Source organism: Halichoerus grypus, chromosome 6 (genome assembly GCF_964656455.1).
Source record: "Halichoerus grypus chromosome 6, mHalGry1.hap1.1, whole genome shotgun sequence".
Lineage (NCBI taxonomy): Eukaryota > Metazoa > Chordata > Mammalia > Carnivora > Phocidae > Halichoerus > Halichoerus grypus.
The window spans coordinates 79,225,660-79,246,086 of record NC_135717.1 but is presented as its reverse complement, the minus strand read 5'-3'; the positions used below and the strand labels follow the sequence as shown (position 1 = coordinate 79,246,086).

Sequence of the window (20,427 nt, the reverse complement as noted above, 5' to 3'; positions counted from 1 at the left end):
TACTGAATAGTATCCACTGTATGGATATACCACAGTTGATCTGTTCACCAGTTGAGGGACATTTAGGTTGTTTCCAGTTTGTGGCTACTAGGAATGAAGTTGCTAGGACATTCTTGTACAACTCTTTGTTTGGAAATATTTTTTCATTCCTCTTGTATATATACCTAGGAGCAGGATTGCTAGGCTAGATGGTAAATATATGTTTGACTATAAAGAACTGCTCACCTGTTTTCTAAATGGGGCTATGCCAATTTGTATTTCCACCAGCAATGTAGGAGAGTTACATTCGCTCTGCATCCCTGCCACACTGACTAATCTTCTAGCCATTCTAGTGGGTAGGCAGTAAAATACCATTGTGGTTTTAATTTGCATTCTTTTTTTTTTTTTTTTAAGATTTTTTATTTATTTATTTGAGACAGAGAGAATGAGAGAGAGAGAGAGCACATGAGATGGGGGAGGGTCAGAGGGAGGAGCAGGCTCCCTGCCGAGCAGGGAGCCCGATGCGGGACTCGATCCAGGGACTCCAGGATCATGACCTGAGCCGAAGGCAGTCGCTTAACCAACTGAGCCACCCAGGTGCCCTAATTTGCATTCTTTTGATGAATAATGATGTTAAGCATCTTTTGTGTACTTATTTGTCATTTTGTATACCTTCTTTGGTAAAGTGTCTGTTCAGATCTTTTATCTATCTTAAAAAATCAGATTGTCTTATTGATTTGTGAGTGGGAGTGTGTGTGTGTGTGTATCACGCTGTGGGAAGCTGGATGAATAATGGCCCTCTAAAGATGTTTATGTCCTAATCTCCAGAATCTATGAATATGTTACCTTGGATCTTGAGATGGGGAAATTATCCTGGTGGGTCCAATGTAATCACAAGGGTCTTTATAAGATGGAAGTAGGAGTGTCAGCATCACAGGTAGAGATGGAAGCAGAAGTTGACGTGCTGTGGGGCTGCAAGCCAAGGAATACAAGCAGCCTCGAAAAACTGGAAAAGACGAGGAAACAGATTCTCCCTGGAGCCTCCAGGAGGAAAGCAGCCCAGCTGACACCTTGATTTTAGCCCAGTGAGACTGATTTTAGGCTGTGTTTTTTTTGTTTTGTTTTTGTTTTTTTTGTTGGTTGTCAAATGATCCTTTATTGAAACGTTTTCCTTTGTAGTTAACTAGCGGGGCATTCCACCGCACCACCGTTGACGTCATCTATGACGTCATGAGGGTGGCGGCCATCAACATTGCAGCCCACAGACTGGGCAGGCCCCAGGATTTCTTTAATGGTTCCAGAGAGTTCTCTGGCTAAAGATTGGTGTCGCATCTGTCGGGCAATATTGAAAATCTCATCAAAAGTGATATTTCCACTGTGCTTAATGTTTTTCTGCTTCTTTCTGTCCCTTGGCGGTTTCCTTGAGGGCTTTGATCATCAGGGCAGAGGCAGAAGGTACCACTTCAATCTGGGCCTGTCTGTTCTGAATGGTCAGTTTCACCGTCATCCTCAGACCCTTCCAATCACTGGTTGCCTTGATGAAGTCATCACCAGACTCTTTTGGAGACAGACCCAGGGGGCCGATCTTGAGGGCCAGGGCAGACGTGGCACCGACTTCGCCACCGGTGCACCTCAGGTCCACGACTTTGACCTCGTCAGGGTTGAACTTAGGCGGCGTGGCGGAGGTGGCTGGTGTCGGATGAACCCGGATTCAGGACGACCGAAAAAAGTTGCACCTTTTCCTCCCCGAGCCAAAAGCCAAAAGTGATTTTAGGCTGTTAACCTCTAACTGTAAGATAATCAATTTGTAGGGCACCTGGGTGGCTCAGTCGGTTAAGCATCGGCCTTTGGCTCAGATCATGATCCCGGGGTCCTGGGATCGAGTCCCACACCGGGCTCCCTGCTCAGCAGGAAGTCTGCTTCTGCCCCTCCTCCCCCTGCTCGTGCTCTCTCTCAAATAAGTAAATAAAATCTTAAAAGATTCTAAAAAAAAAAAAAATTGATCTGTATTGTTTTAAGTCACCAAGTTTGCAGTAATTTGTTAGAATAGAGGTGTGCCAGCACTCAGGGTTTATGGAATGATTCTAAGCCTTTTTTCTCTGCTTGTAAGTCAGTCTTGTTTTTGGTTCTACCGTATTGTTCTGAGTGGAGGAAGCAGGGTGTTCAGGAGGTGAGAACAGTACAAGAAAGCCGACCCAAAGTGGACATGAGCATCTGCTGCGCAGAGCGGACGGGTCTCAGATGGAGTAGAGTGTGTTGGAGAGCGGGACATGAGGTTATGTGGTGCAAGCAGAGGAATTTGGCCTTGAGAACCCACTCAGCTTGGGGCGTTTGAGTGGTTCGCTGGAAGTATGGGGCAGGGGCAGCGGGACTGGGATGAAACAGGCAATGGGGAGAAAAGACTTTCCCAGTCTCTCTCACTCCGTCTGGGGGGAAGGTGAACCAGGCATGCTTGTGACTATTATTTTAAAACAGCATTGCAGAGTTCTGCGAACCAAACGGATCCTGTTCATGAGGGATGGGGGCTCTGGGAGGTCACAGCCATCTCATCTGTCTGGGACCCTCTGGCTCTCCAGATTGCCCAGCATGCCCCTCCCCGCCTCCCCCCCCCCCCCCCCCCCGCGTCAATCTTCTTCCGAAATGGCGCGGGCCTTACTGAGGACGTTCAGAAGCAATGCTGTCTGCCTGGCCCACCCTTCACTGTAGCCCAGCAGCATTTCAATATACCAGCAGGGCCATGGGGTTTCTTGGAGGGCGGCCTTCTGCAAAGGAGCCAAAACATACTGGCTGTGATCTCAAAAGCTATGCACCTTTGTCTTCTCTACTTCTCTGGCTCTGGTGGCGTGGCCGTCACACCGCATCTACCCAGCCCTGGGGACCAAGACTTCCATCCCTGGAACCCAGCATACCTCCAGACCCCTGGCCAAGGAATTTTCCATTCTCTTTTCTACTTCTACCTAGCCTAGGGCAGTTCAAATGCAACCTCCTCCAGGAAGCCTTCCCTGATAGCTCCACCTAAATAATACTTATTTTCTACCCTGCACATTTTCAGTGCCCAGTGATTGTCTATGTACTATTTCATTTATATTATGTGGTCCTCTAATCATTCTGAAAAGGCAAGTGCGGATGGACGCCTTGTCTTCCAGTGAGATGGCATGCTTCTTTTTTTTTTTTTTTTTTTTTTTTAGATTTTATTTATTTATTTGATAGAGACACAGCGAGAGAGGGAACACAATCAGGGGGAGTGGGAGAGAGAGAAGCAGGCTTCCCGCTGAGTGGGGAGCCCGATGTGGGGCTCGATCCCAGGACCCTGAGACCATGACCTGAGCCGAAGGCAGACGCTTAACAACTGAGCCACCCAGGCGCCCCGAGATGGCATGCTTCTTGAGGACAGGGAGCAACCTTTCTTCATTTGTGCCACATCTCACCAAATATATTGTAAACCACTTGGGGACAGGTGCTGGTCTACACGAAGACAGTGTTTATGATGCCATTCCAAAAGTTGTTCAGTAAACTCTTCAGGGGTAGGATGACTGGATTGGAACTAAATAAGAGGTGAGGAGGACTTCTTTGGGAGCCCAGAAGAGAACATTTGTTTATTGAAAAAGGCATTTCCTTTCTAGTGGTATCAATTCCTAAATTTAGGGCAAACCTATCAGCCAGCACTAGTATTTTACACTGTCAAAAATTGGGCTTCTGGTCCCTAGTCCCTTTTTTCCTTGTGTGTGTGTGTGTATGTGTGTGTGTACTCTCCTTTCAATATTTTACAGACAGTAGAAGTTTAGTGAGTATCTTGTATGATAAACATTAAGGACTCCAAGATGAGTAATAGGTGATGTTTCTCTGCAGGTGGGCGATCTTAGCTGCTCTGAGTCTTTACCTGTCTGGTGCATGTCACTCACAAACCTCCATCTCCAGCCCCAAGCTCCTTCCCCAAGTCCATTTCTCATGTTAGGTGTTAGGCAATTTCCCACATGTCAAAATACAGACAATAAGACTGCAGCCCCAAGAGGAGAGAGGTAATGATTCTCCTTGCCGAGAGCCACCCTCCCCTGCCATGATGTCACATGGCTTGTTGAAGCTGTGGAAGGAGTGAGGGGTGGGGGATCCTAATTCGTGGTTGGATTTTGGCAGAAAGCTGAGACACCCAGAACACTAGAGACCACCTCCTACCAGTGGGAAGCTGAGTTAAAATCAAGAGAAACTAGTGGTTAAATTCAGTCTTCCCATGCACAAGAAAAAAGCACATTTTATAACATCAGAGGAAAAAATTAATGATCACCTACTAAAATGAATGAAAGCAGCAGGAGTAGTAACAACAACAAGGACAACAGGACAGAGTGGGAAACAAATACGGTATAATTTGGAGAGTTTATACTTAGTGTGGGGGGACAGACCCACTCTAAGGATATGCCCTCCTTTGGTAGCACTGACTTGGCTTCTGCATCCTAGCTTGCATGGACATGGGAACTGTGTGGGAGCTGATAAAGGTGTTTCACCAAGCCCTCAATCCAATCCAGTCTCCATCCTCCCCTTTTGCAGCTTCCCCTTCCTCCAAAAAAAAATTTTTTTTTTTTGGCAAGGTGGGGTGGTGTCTGTGGTTAGGACAATGCCTCACATTGCCAGGAGAGGGCAGCAGATCATCCCCCCCCACCCCCACCCGCACCACCCAGGTGTAACCTCGGCGCTTCCTAGGATTCCAGCCAGTGGTTACTGAGTGCCCACTACATGCCAGGCTCTGTGCTGGGCACTGGGGATGCAAAGCTGACTAAGATATGGTCCGTGCTCTGGAGGAGCCCATGGTTTAAATGAGTGAGACAGCCATGGAAATGCATACAGTGCCAAACGGGGTGAGGTGCTAAGGCAGAAGGCTCCTTGGGGGACTGCTGTGTCTCAAGGAGGGGTGGGGACAATAGGGGCATTAAAAAGCACCTCAGAGGGGCGCCTGGGTGGCTCAGTTGTTAGGCATCTGTGTTCGGCTCAGGTCATGATCCCAGGGTCCTGGGATAGAGCCCCGCATCCGCCTCCCTGCTCAGCAGAGAGTCTGCTTCGCCCTCTCCCACTCCCCCTGCTTTTGTTCCTGCTCTCACTATCTCTCTCTCTGTCAAATAAATAAATAAAATCTTAAAAAAAAGAAAAAGAAAAAGCACCTCAGAATTCTGAGGAGATGCTTGAACTGGGTCTTGAAAGATGATGGGTCTGCAGCCAATTAAACTGACTCTGCTCTTTCCCCATGGGGGCCCAGTGTGCAATGGCTGCAAACAGGAACCTCCTTGGTAGTGTATGCAGCCTGTTGCCCTAAAGATTGCCCTAAGGGACCTTGGAGACAGCCCTTTCCAGTGGACATTGATGTCTGACCTCATGTTATCTCTAATCTAGGCTCCAGACAGGTATGCAGGGTGCCTTTGGAAAACCCCAGGGCACAGTAGTCAGGGTCCATATTGGCCAAGTCATCGTGTCCATCCATACCAAGCTGCAGAACAAGGAGCATTGTGATTGAGGCCCTATGAAGGGCCAAGGTCAAGTTCCCTGGCCACCAGAAGATCCACATTTCCAAGAAGTAGGGCTTTACTAAGTTTAATGCAGAGGAATTTGAAGACATGGTAGCTGAATAGCGGCTCATCCCAGATGGCTGTGGGTCAAATACATCCCTAATTGTGGTCCCTTGGACAAATGGCAGGCTCTGCACTCGTGAGAACCTCGGCACTGTGCCCTCCCTATTCATGCCCACCAATAAATCCTATTTCCTGTCAAAACAAAACAAGACAAAAAAAAAAAAAAAGATGATGGGTTTTTTTTGCAGTGTACACAGACAGGAAAGACATCCCAGGCAGGGAAACCAGGGTGAGCATGACACTCACTATGGGCAAAAGTTGCTAGGGAGGGGGCAGGCCAAGAGCCTCGGGAAGTTGATGCATCATGGAGTGCGATCCTTGGCTGCCATGCTGAAGACTAGAGCCATGAGGAAATGAGAAGCCATCATAGGGGTTTAATTAGGCGAATAACACACTCAGATCTGCACTTTAAAGAAGTTCGTTCTAGCTGTGTGGAGAGATACCATAGGGATGTAGAAAGGGCAGACCTTAAGATTTACTTAAAACAGGTAGGGTGTGAGGTGATGGTGGTCTGAACAAAGATGGAAGCAGTGGGGGTGGGAAGGAGGGCTGGGCATGAGGTTTGGTCTCTGATTAGATGGAGTGGGATGAGGGCAGAGGTCTCCCAGGTTTCTGGCTTCAGTGGTAGGGGTGAGTGCTGGTGGCAGCTGATAGGTGAACAGAAGGGAGGAAGAGCGATCTGGCAAGAAAGAGTATGTGTCGTTGCCAAATACGGGGCATCATGTCCAGCTCTGCATTTTGTTCCTGCCATACTCCCCCAGTCTAGACTCTTACCACTTCTCACTGGTTCTGTGACAGAGACTTCCTGTTGGGTCTCACCGTGTTTAGTCTCTCTCACTGTTGGAAGAGCTTCTGACTTCTTTCACTTAATACATGTTTATGGACAGCCCATTATGTGCAGGCACCGGGATAAGTTCCTTCCCCCACAGAGCTTATGGCCTAGCGGGAATGGGGATGAAGGATGAGACAGATAAGCTGATAGTTGCAATACAGTGTGAAAAATGCTTTCATAGGTGAGAACATTCGGTGGGTGGGATGTATAACCTGGACAGCAGCAGTATGGGCCAGAGGACCAAGGGAGATTTCCTGGAGCAATGACACTGAGGCTCAACTGGATGAGTAGAGGCTTGCCCAATGCAGGAGTGGGTGGCAATGGGGCTGGGGATGGGGAGAGAATGTTTAAACAAGGCAGTGCAGTGTCTGACCCTGAGTTTCTCCTGTGCAGCACAGGAGAAAACAAGCAGGCTCCACTGGAGAGTAGACAGGAGAAATCATGTTGTTGGGTTTCCACCAAGGAAATGAGATGAAAAGGACATTCAATGAAGAGGATAGAGGGAAGTTTTTGTAGTGCAGAGACTTTTCCGAAGGCCTTGGGGAGAAGTTGGAAGGGGAAGAGGCAGAGGGATAGTTTGGGGGAGGAAGCACAGAGCAAATACGGCAACTCATTCATTTGTTCATTTTATTTAATAAGCAGGTCCTGGGGACCTAATCCAGGTCAGAAATACAGTAATGAGCAAGATGAGCAAGTTTCCCAATCTCATGGAACTTACCTTTTTGTGGGAGGAAAGATACAATAAATAAGATAATTTCAGATAGTAGGAAGTGCTATGAAGAATGGGAAATGGGATGTAATAGAGAGTGCCTGGGGGAGCTTAGTTTCTATTGTGGAAAATTTTAATCATATGTAGAAGTCAAGAAAATAGCGTAATGAACTTTCCTGTACCCATCACCAAATGCACTAATGAGTTACTACCAGGTAGACAAAGTCATGTGGGCCATGGCTCTTGGTCTAAATAACATGCTTTTAGGTGTGATTAATTGAAATGGAATATAAAAGTTAAAAACAATGTTTGAAGGTTATCTGTCAACCATGGTTACAAGCACTCTATATAATTATTTATTACTCTCTACGAAGTCATGAAGTAGATTTTTAGAAAAACTTTCTATGGTGGAAAATTTTAATCATATGCAGAAGTCAAGAAAATAGTGTAATGAGCCTTCCTATACCCATCACCAAATGCACTATTTATTAACTCATAGCCAATCTTGTTTCACATATACTTCCACCCATTTCTCCCTCTCCCTTATTATTTTGAAGCAAATCCCAGACATATAATTTCATTCATAAATATTCAATATATATCTGTAAAAGAAAAGATCTCTTTAAAAAAACATAAACACAATACCATTATCACACCAACCACCCACACAATTATTCTTTAATATCATCAAATATTCTGCTATCTCCAAATTTACAATTATTTCATATTTTTTTTACAGTGTGTTTGTTTGGACCAGGATCCAAATAAAGTCCTACTTTATGATTGTTTGATTTGTTTCTTAGCTTTTTTGAACTTTGATATCCCCTTTCATCTCTTTTTTTCTCCCTTGAGATTTACTTATTGAAGGAACAAGTCTGTTTTCCCATATTTTGTATTTTGCTAACTATAGCCTCATGAATTGTTTAACATGTTCCTCTGTTCTTTGTATATACTGTAAAGTAGTAGTTTGTTCTGGAGGCTTGATCAGATTCAGATTAGAGATGGGGGTGGGCAACAGAGATTATGCTAGGTTCTTCCATCAGGAGGAGCTATGTCATTTCTGGTTCTCTTTTTTTTTTTTAGTGATGTTAGCACCCATTAATTAATTATGAATTGAAAAATGGTGGTATTATTATATCATTGCTGCTTCTTTTATTAGCTGGCATACTTCTATAAAGAGATACTGCCACTTATAAACTGTTTTTGTTACCCAGTGGTACAATTTATATAGAAAAGCCTGAATAATTGCTTGATTTGTTCTATTTATTTACCATTTTTCAAAATAATGTGTTTTTTTTTAATACCCTTCAAAGGTGACCACTTTTTTCCCCTTTAAGAATCATTATGAACTCAGGCATGTAAATTAATATATTTGATATGTTCGATAGATTTCAATATATTATAATTATTACCTTTTGATATATTTCAATATATTTGATATATTTCAATATATTGTAATTATTATCTTCATTAGTGTTTAAAATGTCTCATCTTTGGCCAGAAGGGGTTCTTTAAATTGGCTCTTGAGACTTGTTGACATTATCCTAATAATCTTTGATAGATTCCTTGCTCTTCAGGGTGGCAGTATGTTCCAGGCTCATCTTACACACTTTTGTTCCCAGACCTGGAATCAACAATTTCTCCAAGAAGTCCTAGTTTCTTTTAGTGGGAAATGGTATTTGGAGACCACAGTCTTGGTGCTAGTGATAGACATATTTCTTTTTAAACTATTTTTAAAAATTGAGGCGCCTGGGTGGCTCAGTCAGTTAAGCATCTGACGTCAGCTCAGGTCATGATCCCGGGGTCCTAGGATGGAGCTCCACATTGGTCTGCTCAGCGAGGAGTTTGCTTCTCCTTCTCCCTCTGCCCCTCCCCCCACTCATGCTCTCTCTCTCTCTCTCTTTCTCTCTCTCTCTCTCTCAAATAAATAAAATCTAAAAAGAATACTTAAAAAAATTAACAGCTTTACCAAAGTATAATTTAAATACCATAAAATTCACCAATTTTAAGTGTACGATTCAATGATTTTTAGCATATTTACAGAATTTTGCAACCATCACCAAAATCTAATTTTAGAACATTTCTATCACCCCAAAAGAACTTCATGCTTACTAGAGTCCCTCCTCATTCTTACTCCCAGCCCTAGACAACCACCAATCTACTTTCTGTCTCTATGTATCTGCCTATCCTGGACATATGTTATAAATGGAATCATGCAGTGTGTATTCCTTTATGTTTTACTTCTTTCATGGAGCATAAGACAGCATGTCTCAGTACTTCCTTTTTATTGTTGAATATTATTCCATTGCATAGAAATACCACACTTTGTTTATCAATTCATCAGTTGATGGGCATTTGAATTATTTTCACCTCTTGGCTCTTGTGGATAGTGCTTCTATGAACATTTATGCACAAGTCTTTGTGAAGACATATGTTTTCATTTTCCCTGGGGAGATACTCAAAGTAAAATTTCTTGGTTTATGATAATTCTATATTTAACATTTTAAGAAACTGTCATATTATTTTCCAAAAAAGTGGTTGTGCCATTTTACATTTCCACCAGCAATGTATGAGGACTTCTATTTCTCCACATTCTCACCAACACTTGTTATTTGTCTTATTGACTATAGTTATTCTAGTGAGTATGAAGTAGTATCTCATTGTGGTTTTGATTTGCATTTTCTAGTGCCTAATGATGTTGAGTAGTTATTAATGTGCTTATTGGTCATTAATATGTCTTCTTTGGAGAAATGTGTGTTCGGATACTTTGCCCATTTTTAAATTGAGTTATTGGTGCTTATTACTGAATTTTAAGAGTTCTTCAGGATATAAGTCGCATATATCTATATGACTTGTAAATATGTTCTCCAGTTCTGTGGGTTGTCTTTTCACTTTCTTGACTGTGTCTTTCGAAGTGCCAAAGTTTTTAATTTGTCATTTTATTTTTTCCTTGTGCTTTTGCTTTTTGCCCAACATTAGACTACAAAAATTTACTCTTATGTTTTCCCCTAAGTTTTTGTTCTAACATGTAGGCCTGTAATCCATTTGAGCTAATTTTTGTGTATAGTGTGAGGTAGGGGCCCAAATTAATTTTTTTTTCCCTTCAGGTTATCCAATTGCCCCAGCATCATTTGTTGAAAAGACGATTTCTTTCCCATTGAATTTTCTTGGTACCTTTTTTTTTTTTTTAAAGATTTTATTTATTGGGGCGCCTGGGTGGCTCAGTTGTTAAGCGTCTGCCTTCAGCTCGGGTCGTGATCCCAGGGTCCTGGGATCGAGCCCCGCGTTGGGCTCCCCGCTCTGCGGAAGGCCTGCTTCTCCCTCTCCCACTCCCCCTGCTTGTGTTCCCTCTCTTGCTGTGTCTCTCTGTCAAATAAATAAATAAAAAGTCTTTAAAAAAAAAAAATTAAAAAAAAAAAAAAAGACTAGTGACCCAGGCGCCCCTTCTTGGTACCTTTGAAAAAAATCAATTGACTATAAAAGTAAGGGTTTATTTCTGGACTTTCAATTATATTCCATCAACCTGTATGTCTGTCTTAATGACAGTACTACACTGTCTTGATTATCTTTGTAGTAGTTTGAAATCAGGAAGTGTAAGTCCTCCAACCTTTCTTTTTTAGAATTGTTTTGGGATTCTTTGCATTTCCATATGAATTTTACAATTAGCTTACCAATTTCCACAAAAAAGGCAGAAGGGATTTTTGTAGGGATTGTGTTGAATCTGTAGACCAATTAGGGGAGCCTCTCCATCTTAATTATGTTTAGTCTTCTGATCCATGAATGTGGGTTGTCTTTCTATTTGTTTAAGTCTTCTTTAGTTTCTTTCAGCAATGTTTTATAGTTTTCATTGTACAAGTCTTAAACCCCTTTTGTTCAGTTTATTCCTAAGTATTTTATTCTTTTTGATCTTATTGTGAATGGGATAATTTTCTTAATTTCATTTTTATGTTGTTCATTGCTAGTGTATAGAAGTACAGCTGATTTTTATATATTGATTTTGTGAATTTGCTGAACTCCTTTATTAATTCTAGCTTTTTTTTTTAGTGGATTTCTTCAGATTTTCTGTATACAAGATCATGTAATTTGTGGATAAGATAGTTTTATTTCTTCCTTTCCAATCTGGATGCCTCTTATACCTTTGTTGCCTGATACTCTGGCTAGAATATTCAGTACATTGTTGAATAGAATTGCTGATCATGTACATCCTTGTCTTGTTCCCAATCTTAGGGGGAAAGCTCTTGGTCTTTCACTATTAAATATGCTAGCTGTAGGCTTTCACAGATACTTTTTATCATATTGAGGAAGTAACTTCCTATTCCTAGTTTGTTGAGGATTTTTTTTCATGAATGGGTACATATTATCTTTATCCAGTTTTACAAATAAGGAAACTAGCACTCTATTTATAGATGATGTGACTCCAAAAACCAAGTTCTTTTTTTTTTTTTTAAAGTAATCTCTACGCCCAACATAGGACTCAAACTCACAACCCTGAGATCAAGAGTCATAAGCTCTACCAACTGAACCAGCCAGGTGCCCAAAGACCAAACTCTTTTTTTTTATATATATATATCATCAGTATTTATTCCAGAGGTAGAGTGCTAATATTTTTATATTCCTGGTACATACTTTCTTTTCTTTAATTAACATGTAAGGTATTATTTGTTTCAGGGGTATAGGTCTGTGATTCATCAGTCTTACACAACACCCAGCGCTCACTATGTACCCTCCCCAATGTCCATCACCCAGCCATCCCAACCCCCCACCCCCTCCTCTCCAGCAACCCTCAATTTGTTTCCTAAGATTAAGAGTCTCTTATGGTGGGCGGAGCAAGATGGCGGAGGAGTAGGAGATCTGGATTTCGTCTGGTCCCAGGAATTCAGCTGGATGGGGATCAAACCATTCTGAACACCTGCAAGCTCAACAGGAGATCGAAGAAAAGAATAGCAACAACTCTCTGAACAGAAAAGCGACCACTTTCTGGAAGGTAGGACGTGCGGAGAAGTGAATCCGAGGCGATATTCGGGAGGATAGATGGCGGGGGAGGGGGCCTCCGTCGGCCGCTTCTGGCAAGTGATAGAGCCGTGGAGCACAAAATCGGAACTTTTAGAAGTCTGCTCCGCTGAGGGACGTCGCTCCAGTGGCTAAGCGGGGGGTGGAACCCTCGTGGGACAGTGTGGTCTCAGTACCCTCGGGGTCACAGAAAGACCAGGGGTGCCTGAGTGTGGCAGAGCTCCCAGGTATCGGAGCAGGGAAGCCGGCTGCAGAGACAGAGCCCAGGTGCGGGCTCTCAGCTCGGGGTTGCCATAAACCGTGTTCCGCAGCACAGTCGGGCCACTGCTCCTCCAGCAGGGACCCAACAAGCGGCAGATCTGGGGAGACTCCCCTTCCTCCCCTGGGAGGAGCAGCACGGGAGCGCACTGCAGGGATCTGCTGGGTTTGGAGACTCCACATGGGGTCAGGTGCCAGAGACAAAAACGCTCGGTCACAGGCCAGCTGAGCACGGAGTGCGGCCAGAGACCAGGGAGACGGGAGTGATTGACTGCTTTTCTCTGGGGGCGCACTGAGGAGTGGGGCCCCGAGTTTTCGGCTCCTCCAGGGCGGAGCTTGGGAAGCCGCCATTTTCACTTTTGGCCTCCAAAGCTGTACGGAAAGCTTGCAGGGAACAAAAGCTCCCGAGAGCAAACCCGAGCAGATTACTTAGCCCGGACCCGCAAGGGCTGGGCAATTCCGCCTCCGGCAAAGACATTTGGTAACCACGGCAATAGGCCCTTCCCCCAGAAGATCAGCAAGAACAGCCAGCCAAGACCAAGTTTACCGATCAATGAGAATGGCAGAACTCCAGCGCTAGGGGAATAATGCACATAGAATCCATGGCTTTTTTTACCATGATTCTTTACTCTTTCAAAGTTAATTTTTTTTAATTGTCTTTTTTTTTTAATTTTTCTTTTTCCCTTTTTCAACCAACATCTTATCAATCCCTTTTTTAAAAAAAAATTTATTTTTCATTTTTAGACTCATTCTATCCCTTCATAGTAGTTACCCTTATTATTGGCATATATATATAAGTTGTTCTCTCTTTAAAATTTTGAGATAAAGTTTCTTTTAACAGATCAAAATATACCCTAAATCTCTAGTGTATGGCTTTGTTCTAGTCTCCTGCCTGATCACATTCTCTCCCCCCCTTTTTTTTTAAATCCTCTTCTTTCTTTTTTCAAACAACTTCTTATATTATCAATTCCTTTTATAAAATTTTTTATAATTTTCATCTTTACAGTCATATTCCATCCCTTCATCATATCAACCCTTATTTTTGTACATATATAAGTTTTTCTTTCCTTAAAATTTTGGGAGGCACTTTCTTCTAACAGACCAAAGTACACCCAAAATCTAGTGTGTGGCACTGATCTATGCACCAGCCTGATCATATTTGATCATATTCTGTTTTTTTGTGTTTTGTTCTGTTTTTGTTTGTTTTTATCTTTTTCTTTTTTTTTCTTTTTCTTTTCTCTTTCTTTCCCTTTCTTTTCCCCTGGCTTCAGGTCTTTTCTGATTTGTTTAGAGTATATTTTCTGGGGATGTTGTTACCCTGTTAGCATTTTGTTCTCTCATTCATCTCTTCTCCTCTGGACAAAATGACAAGATGGAAAAAATCACCTCAACAAAAAGAACAAGAGGTAGTACCAACTGCCAGGGACCTACTCAATACGGACATTAGTATGATGTCAGACCTAGAGTTCAGAATCATGATTTTAAAGATACTAGCTGGGCTTGAAAAAAGCATGGAAGTTATTAGAGAAACCCTTTCTGGAGAAATAAAAGAACTAAAATCTAATCAAGTCAAAATCAAAAAGGCTATTAATGAGGTGCAGTCAAAAATGGGGGTGCTAACTGCTAGGATAAATGAGGCAGAAGAGAGAATCAGTGATATAGAAGACCAAATGATGGAAAATAAAGAAGCTGAGAAAAAGAGAGGTAAACAACTACTGGATCACGAGGGCAGAATTCGAGAGATAAGCGATACCATAAGACGAAACAACATTAGAATAATTGGGATCCCAGAAGAAGAAGAAAGGGGGGGGCAGAAGGTATATTGGAGCAAATTATAGCAGAGAACTTCCCTAATTTGGGGAAGGAAACAGCCATCAAAATCCAGGAGGCACAGAGAACCCCTCTCAAAATCAATAAAAATAGGTCAACACCCTGACATCTAATAGTAAAACTTACAAGTCTCAGAGACAAAGAGAAAATACTGAAAGCAGCTCGGGAGAAGAGATATGTAACCTACAATGGTAGAAACATTAGATTGGCAACAGACCTATCCACAGAGACCTGGCAGGCCAGAAAGGACTGGCATGATATATTCAGAGCACTAAATGAGAAAAATATGCAGCCAAGAATACTATATCCAGCTAGGCTGTCATTGAAAATAGAAGGAGAGATAAAAAGCTTCCAGGACAAACAAAAACTTAAAGGAATTTGCAAACACGAAACCAGCCCTACAAGAAATATTGAAAGGGGTCCTCTAAGCAAAGAGAGAGCCTAAAAGTAACATACACTGGAAAGGAACAAAGACAATACACAGTAACAGTCATCTTACAGGCAGTACAATGGCACTAAATTCATATCTTTCAATAGTTACCCTGAATGTAAATGGGCTAAATGCCCCAATCAAAAGACACAGGGTATCCGATTGGATAAAAAAACAAGACCCATCGATATGCTGTCTGCAAGAGACTCGTTTTAGACCCAAAGACACCTCCAGATTGAAAGTGAGGGAATGGAAAAACCATTTACCATGCTAATGGACACCAAAAGAAAGCTGGGATGGCAATCCTTATATCAGACAAATTAGATTTTAAACCAAAGACTGTAATAAGAGATGAGGAAGGACGCTATATCCTACTTAAAGGGTCTATCCAACAAGAAGATCTAACAATTGTAAATATCTATGCCCCTAACATGGGAGCAGCCAATTATATAAGCCAATTAATAACAAAAGCAAAGAAACACATTGACAACAATACAATAATAGTGGGGGACTTTAACACTCCCCTCACTGAAATGGACAGATCATCTAAGCAAAAGATCAACAAGGAAATAAAGACTTTAAATGACACACTGGACCAAATGGACTTCACAGACATATTCAGAACATTCCATCCCAAAGCAACGGAATACACATTCTTCTCTGGTGCCCATGGAACATTCTCCAGAATAGATCACATCCTAGGTCACAAATCAGGTCTCAACCAGTACCAAAAGACTGGGATTATTCCCTGCATGTTTTCAGACCACAATGCTTTGAAACTAGAACTCAATCACAAGAGGAAAGTCGCAAAGAACTCAAATACATGGAGGCTAAAGAGCATCCTACTAAAGAATGAATGGGTCAACCAGGAAATTAAAGAAGAATTAAAAAAATTCATGGGAACCAATGAAAATGAAAACACAACTGTTCAAAATCTTTGGGATGCAGCAAAGGCAGTCCTAAGAGGAAAGTATATAGCAATACAAGCCTTTCTCAAGAAACAAGAAAGGTCTCAAATACACAACCTAACCCTACACCTAAAGGAGCTGGAGAAAGAACAGCAAATAAAGCCTAAACCCAGCAGGAGAAGAAAATAATAAACATCAGAGCAGAAATCAATGAAATAGAAACCAAAAGAACAGTAGAACAGATCAATGAAACTAGGAGCTGGTTCTTTGAAAGAATTAACAAGATTGATAAACCACTGGCCAGACTTATCAAAAAGAAAAGAGAAAGGACCCAAATCAATAAAATCATGAATGAAAGAGGAGAGATCACAACCAACACCAAAGAAATACAAAGAATTATAAGAACATATTATGAGCAACTATATGCCAGCAAATTAGATAACCTGGAAGAAATGGATGCATTCCTAGAGATGTATCAACTACCAAAACTGAACCAGGAAGAAACAGAACACCTGAACAGACCTATAACCACTAAGGAAATTGAAGCAGTCATCAAAAATCTCCCAAGAAACAAAAGCCCAGGGCCAGATGGCTTCCCAGGGGAATTCTACCAAACATTTAAAGAAGAATTAATACCTATTCTTCTGAAACTGTTCCAAAAAATAGAAATGGAAGGAAAACTTCCAAACTCGTTTTATGAGGCCATTACCTTGATCCCCAAACCAGACAAAGACCCCATCAAAAAGGAGAATTACAGACCAATATCCTTGATGAACATGGATGCAAAAATTCTCACCAAAATACTAGCCAATAGTATCCAACAGTACATTAAAAGGATAATTCACCACGACCAAGTGGGATTTATCCCTGGGCTGCAAGGTTGGTTCAACACCCGCAAATCAATCAATGTGATACAATACATTAACAAAAGAAAGAACAAGAACCATATCATTCTCTCAATAGATGCAGAAAAAGCATTTGACAAAGTACAGCATCCTTTCTTGATCAAAACTCTTCAGAGTATAGGGATAGAGGGTACATACCTCAATATCATAAAAGCCATCTATGAAAAACCTACAGCGAATATCATTCTCAACGGAGAAAAACTGAGAGCTTTCCCCCTAAGGTCAGGAACGCGGCAGGGATGTCCACTATCACCACTGCTATTCAACATAGTATTAGAAGTCCTAGCCACAGCAATCAGACAACAAAAAGAAATCAAAGGCATCCAAATTGGCAAAGAAGAAGTCAAACTCTCACTCTTTGCAGATGATATGATACTTTATGTGGAAAACCCAAAAGACTCCACCCCAAAACTGCTAGAACTCATACAGGAATTCAGTAAAGTGGCAGGATATAAAATCAATGCACAGAAATCAGTGGCATTCCTATACACCAACAACAAGACAGAAGAAAGAGAAATTAAGGAGTCGATCCCATTTACAATTGCACCCAAAACCATAAGATAACTAGGAATAAATCTAACCAAAGAGGCAAAGGATCTGTACTCAGAAAACTATAAAATACTCATGAAAGAAATTGAGGTAGACACAAAGAAATGGAAAAACGTTCCTTGCTCATGGATTGGAAGAACAAATATTGTGAAGATGTCAATGCTACCTAGAGCAATCTACACATTCAATGCAATCCCCATCAAAATACCATCCACTTTTTTCAAAGAAATGGAACAAATAATCGTAAAATTTGTATGGAACCAGAAAAGACCCCGAATAGCCAGGGGAATGTTGAAAAAGAAAAGCAAAGCTGGTGGCATCACAGTTCCGGACTTCAAGCTCTATTACAAAGCTGTCATCATCAAGACAGTATGGTACTGGCATAAAAACAGACACATTGATCAGTGGCACAGAATAGAGAGCCCAGAAATGGACCCTCAACTCTATGGTCAGCTAATCTTCGACAAAGCAGGAAAGAATGTCCAATGGAAAAAAGACAGTCTCTTCAACAAATGGTGTTGGGAAAATTGGACAGCCACGTGCAGAAGAATGAAACTAAACCATTTCCTTACACCACACACAAAAATAGACTCCAAATGGTTGAAAGACCTAAATGTGAGACAGGAGTCCATCAAAATCCTAAAGGACAACACAGGCAGCAACCTCTTCGACCTCAGCCGCAGCAGCTTCTTCCTAGAAACATCACCAAAGGCAAGGGAAGCAAGCAAAAATGAACTCTTGAGACTTCATCAAGATAAAAAGCTTTTGCACAGCAAAAGAAACAGCCAACAAAACCAGAAGACAACCGACAGAATGGGAGAAGATATTTGCAAATGACATACCAGATAAAGGGCTAGTATCCAAAATCTATCAAGAACTTATCAAACTCAACCCCCAAAGAACAAATAATCCAATCAAGAAATGGGCAGAAGACATGAACAGACATTTTTCCAAAGAAGACATCCAAATGGCCAACAGACACATGAAAAAGTGCTCAACATCACTCGGCATCAGGGAAATCCAAATCAAAACCTCAATGAGATACCACCTCACACCAGTCAGAATGGCTAAAATTAACAAGTCAGGAAACGATAGATGTTGATGGGGATGCGGAGAAAGGGGAACCCTCCTACACTGTTGGTGGGAATGCAAGCTGGTGCAACCACTCTGGAAAACAGTATGGAGGTTCCTCAAAAAGTTGAAAATAGAGGTACCATATGATCCAGCAATTGCACTACTGGGTATTTACCCCAAAGATACAAATGTAGGGATCCGAAGGGGTACATGCACCCCAATGTTTATAGCAGCAATGTCCACAATAGCCAAACTGTGGAAAGAGCCAAGATGTCCATCGACAGATGAATGGATGAAGAAGGTGTGGTATATATATACAATGGAATATTATGCAGCCATCAAAAGGAATGAGATCTTGCCATTTGCAATGACGTGGATGGAACTGGAGGGTGTTATGCTGAGCTAAATAAGTCAATCAGAGAAAGACATGTATCATATGACCTCACTGTTATGAGGAATTTTTAATCTCAGGAAACAAACTGAGGGTTGCTGGAGTGGTGGGGGGTGGAACAGATGGGGTGGCTGGGTGATAGACATTGGGGAGGGTATGTGCTATGGTGAGCGGTGTGAATTGTACAAGACTGTTGAATCACAGACCTGTACCTCTGAAACAAATAATGCAATATAGGTTAAGAAAAAAAAGAAGAAGAAGAAGATAGCAGGAGGGGAAGAATGAAGGGGGAGAAATCGGAGGGGGAGACGAACCATGAGAGACGATGGAGTCTGAAAAACAAACTGAGGGTTCTAGAGGGGAGGGGGGTGGGAGGATGGGTTAGCCTGGTGATGGGTATTAAAGAGGGCACATTCTGCATGGAGCACTGGGTGTTATGCACAAACAATGAATCATGGAACACTACATCAAAAACTAATAATGTAAGGTATGGTGATTAACATAACAATAAAAAATTTTTAAAAAGGTCTCTTATGGTTTGTCTCCCTCTCTGGTTTTGTCTTGTTTCATTTTTTTTCCTCTCTTCTTCTATGATCCTCTGCCTTGTTTCTTAAATTCTGCGTATCTGTGAGATCGTATGATAATTGTCCAAAGACCAAACTCTTAATCACTGGGCTATCTCTATAGCATACTCTTCCACTTAATTATTTTCACTCAGCCTCCTCCTCTGTATTCTTACCTTCTGCTCACTTTGTTAATGTTGATCTTCTTCAGGATTCTTGGCCCTTTGCACTTGTTTATTCTCTCCTGAGGCAAAAGAATGGCTTTGACCATTACCTCTAAGCTACAAAATCTATATCTTCAGTTCTCCTTAAACTCTAGTATATCCTAATGCTTCCAAGTCTTATCCACTTGGATATCTAAAGAAATCTCAAACCCCTCATGTTCCTAAAATTTCCCATTATCCCCTGTCCTCTCACATGGGTTCCTCTTTCTATATTTTCAACATCAAATGCTTCTTTCATTTACCTTATTCAAGTCTGAACCTGGGAGTGATCCCACATGCCTGCTTTTCCTTGGCCTCTTCTCTCACCTCTTCTAATCAGTTGCCAAGTTCTGCCTATTTTAACCTCCAAAGTATCTTTGTAATCTGTCCTTGTCTCTACATCTCCAGTGCTACTACCTCAGGTCAGGTGACTGTTATTTCTCACTCCTGCCTGCAGTCTTGTCCTCCTCAAGTCCACCTTCCACATCACAGAGTGATTTCTCTAAATCACAGATCCTCTGATATGTAAGCCTTTCAAACACTCCCTGTTGCCACAGCATGGCAACAAGGCCTTTCTTCCTCAGTTGCATTTTGTACGCTTCCACCAAATATTGAACTCACAAATGCACTTAAAGATATCAATTTTAATAGCTACGTGACACTTCCATCATTTGAAGACATTTGACTGGTTCTATGTGTACGTCCCTTGACATATCTCATGCCCTGTCTCATGCCTAAGTGCTTTTTGTATACCCTGTTTCTTTGTTTGAGAGGTTCCTTCTCCCTCCACATCATCCCCTCTACCCCTTTTCATCCTGAAAAACCACACTCACCAGCCCATTCTCTCTGAAACCTTCTCTAACTCTTACAGAGTTAATTAAATGCTCTCATCTCTATTTTTTTAGAACATTGTTCATGCCTATAATATTGTATATATTGCCCTATATTATAACTGTCATATGTTCTTTACTCTCAAAGTTCTTTTTTTTTTTTTTTTTAAGATTTTATTTATTTATCTGACAGAGAGAGACACAGCGAGAGAGGAAACACAAGCAGGGGAAGTGGGAGAGGGAGAAGCAGGCTTTCCGTGGAGCAGGGAGCCCGATGCGGGGCTGGATCCCAGGACCCTGGGATCATGACCTGAGCCTAAGGCAGATGCTTAACGACTGAC

The 20,427-nt window shown here is 41.8% G+C and overlaps 1 protein-coding gene, 1 non-coding gene and 1 pseudogene across 2 annotated transcripts in view; 2 read left to right on the top strand and 1 right to left on the bottom strand.

Moving 5' to 3' along the window:
* LOC118535837 (uncharacterized) overlaps window positions 1-20,427 on the top strand; it is a 117,094-nt gene that overhangs the window by 11,716 nt on the left and 84,951 nt on the right. The gene's annotated exons all lie outside the window — the stretch shown is intronic.
* Window positions 1,108-19,324, bottom strand: LOC118535819 (large ribosomal subunit protein uL11 pseudogene; annotated as a pseudogene).
* LOC118535848 (small nucleolar RNA SNORA70) lies at window positions 5,179-5,311 on the top strand. Its single transcript, XR_004917376.1, has one exon. It is a non-coding gene; the product is annotated as a small nucleolar RNA SNORA70 (small nucleolar RNA).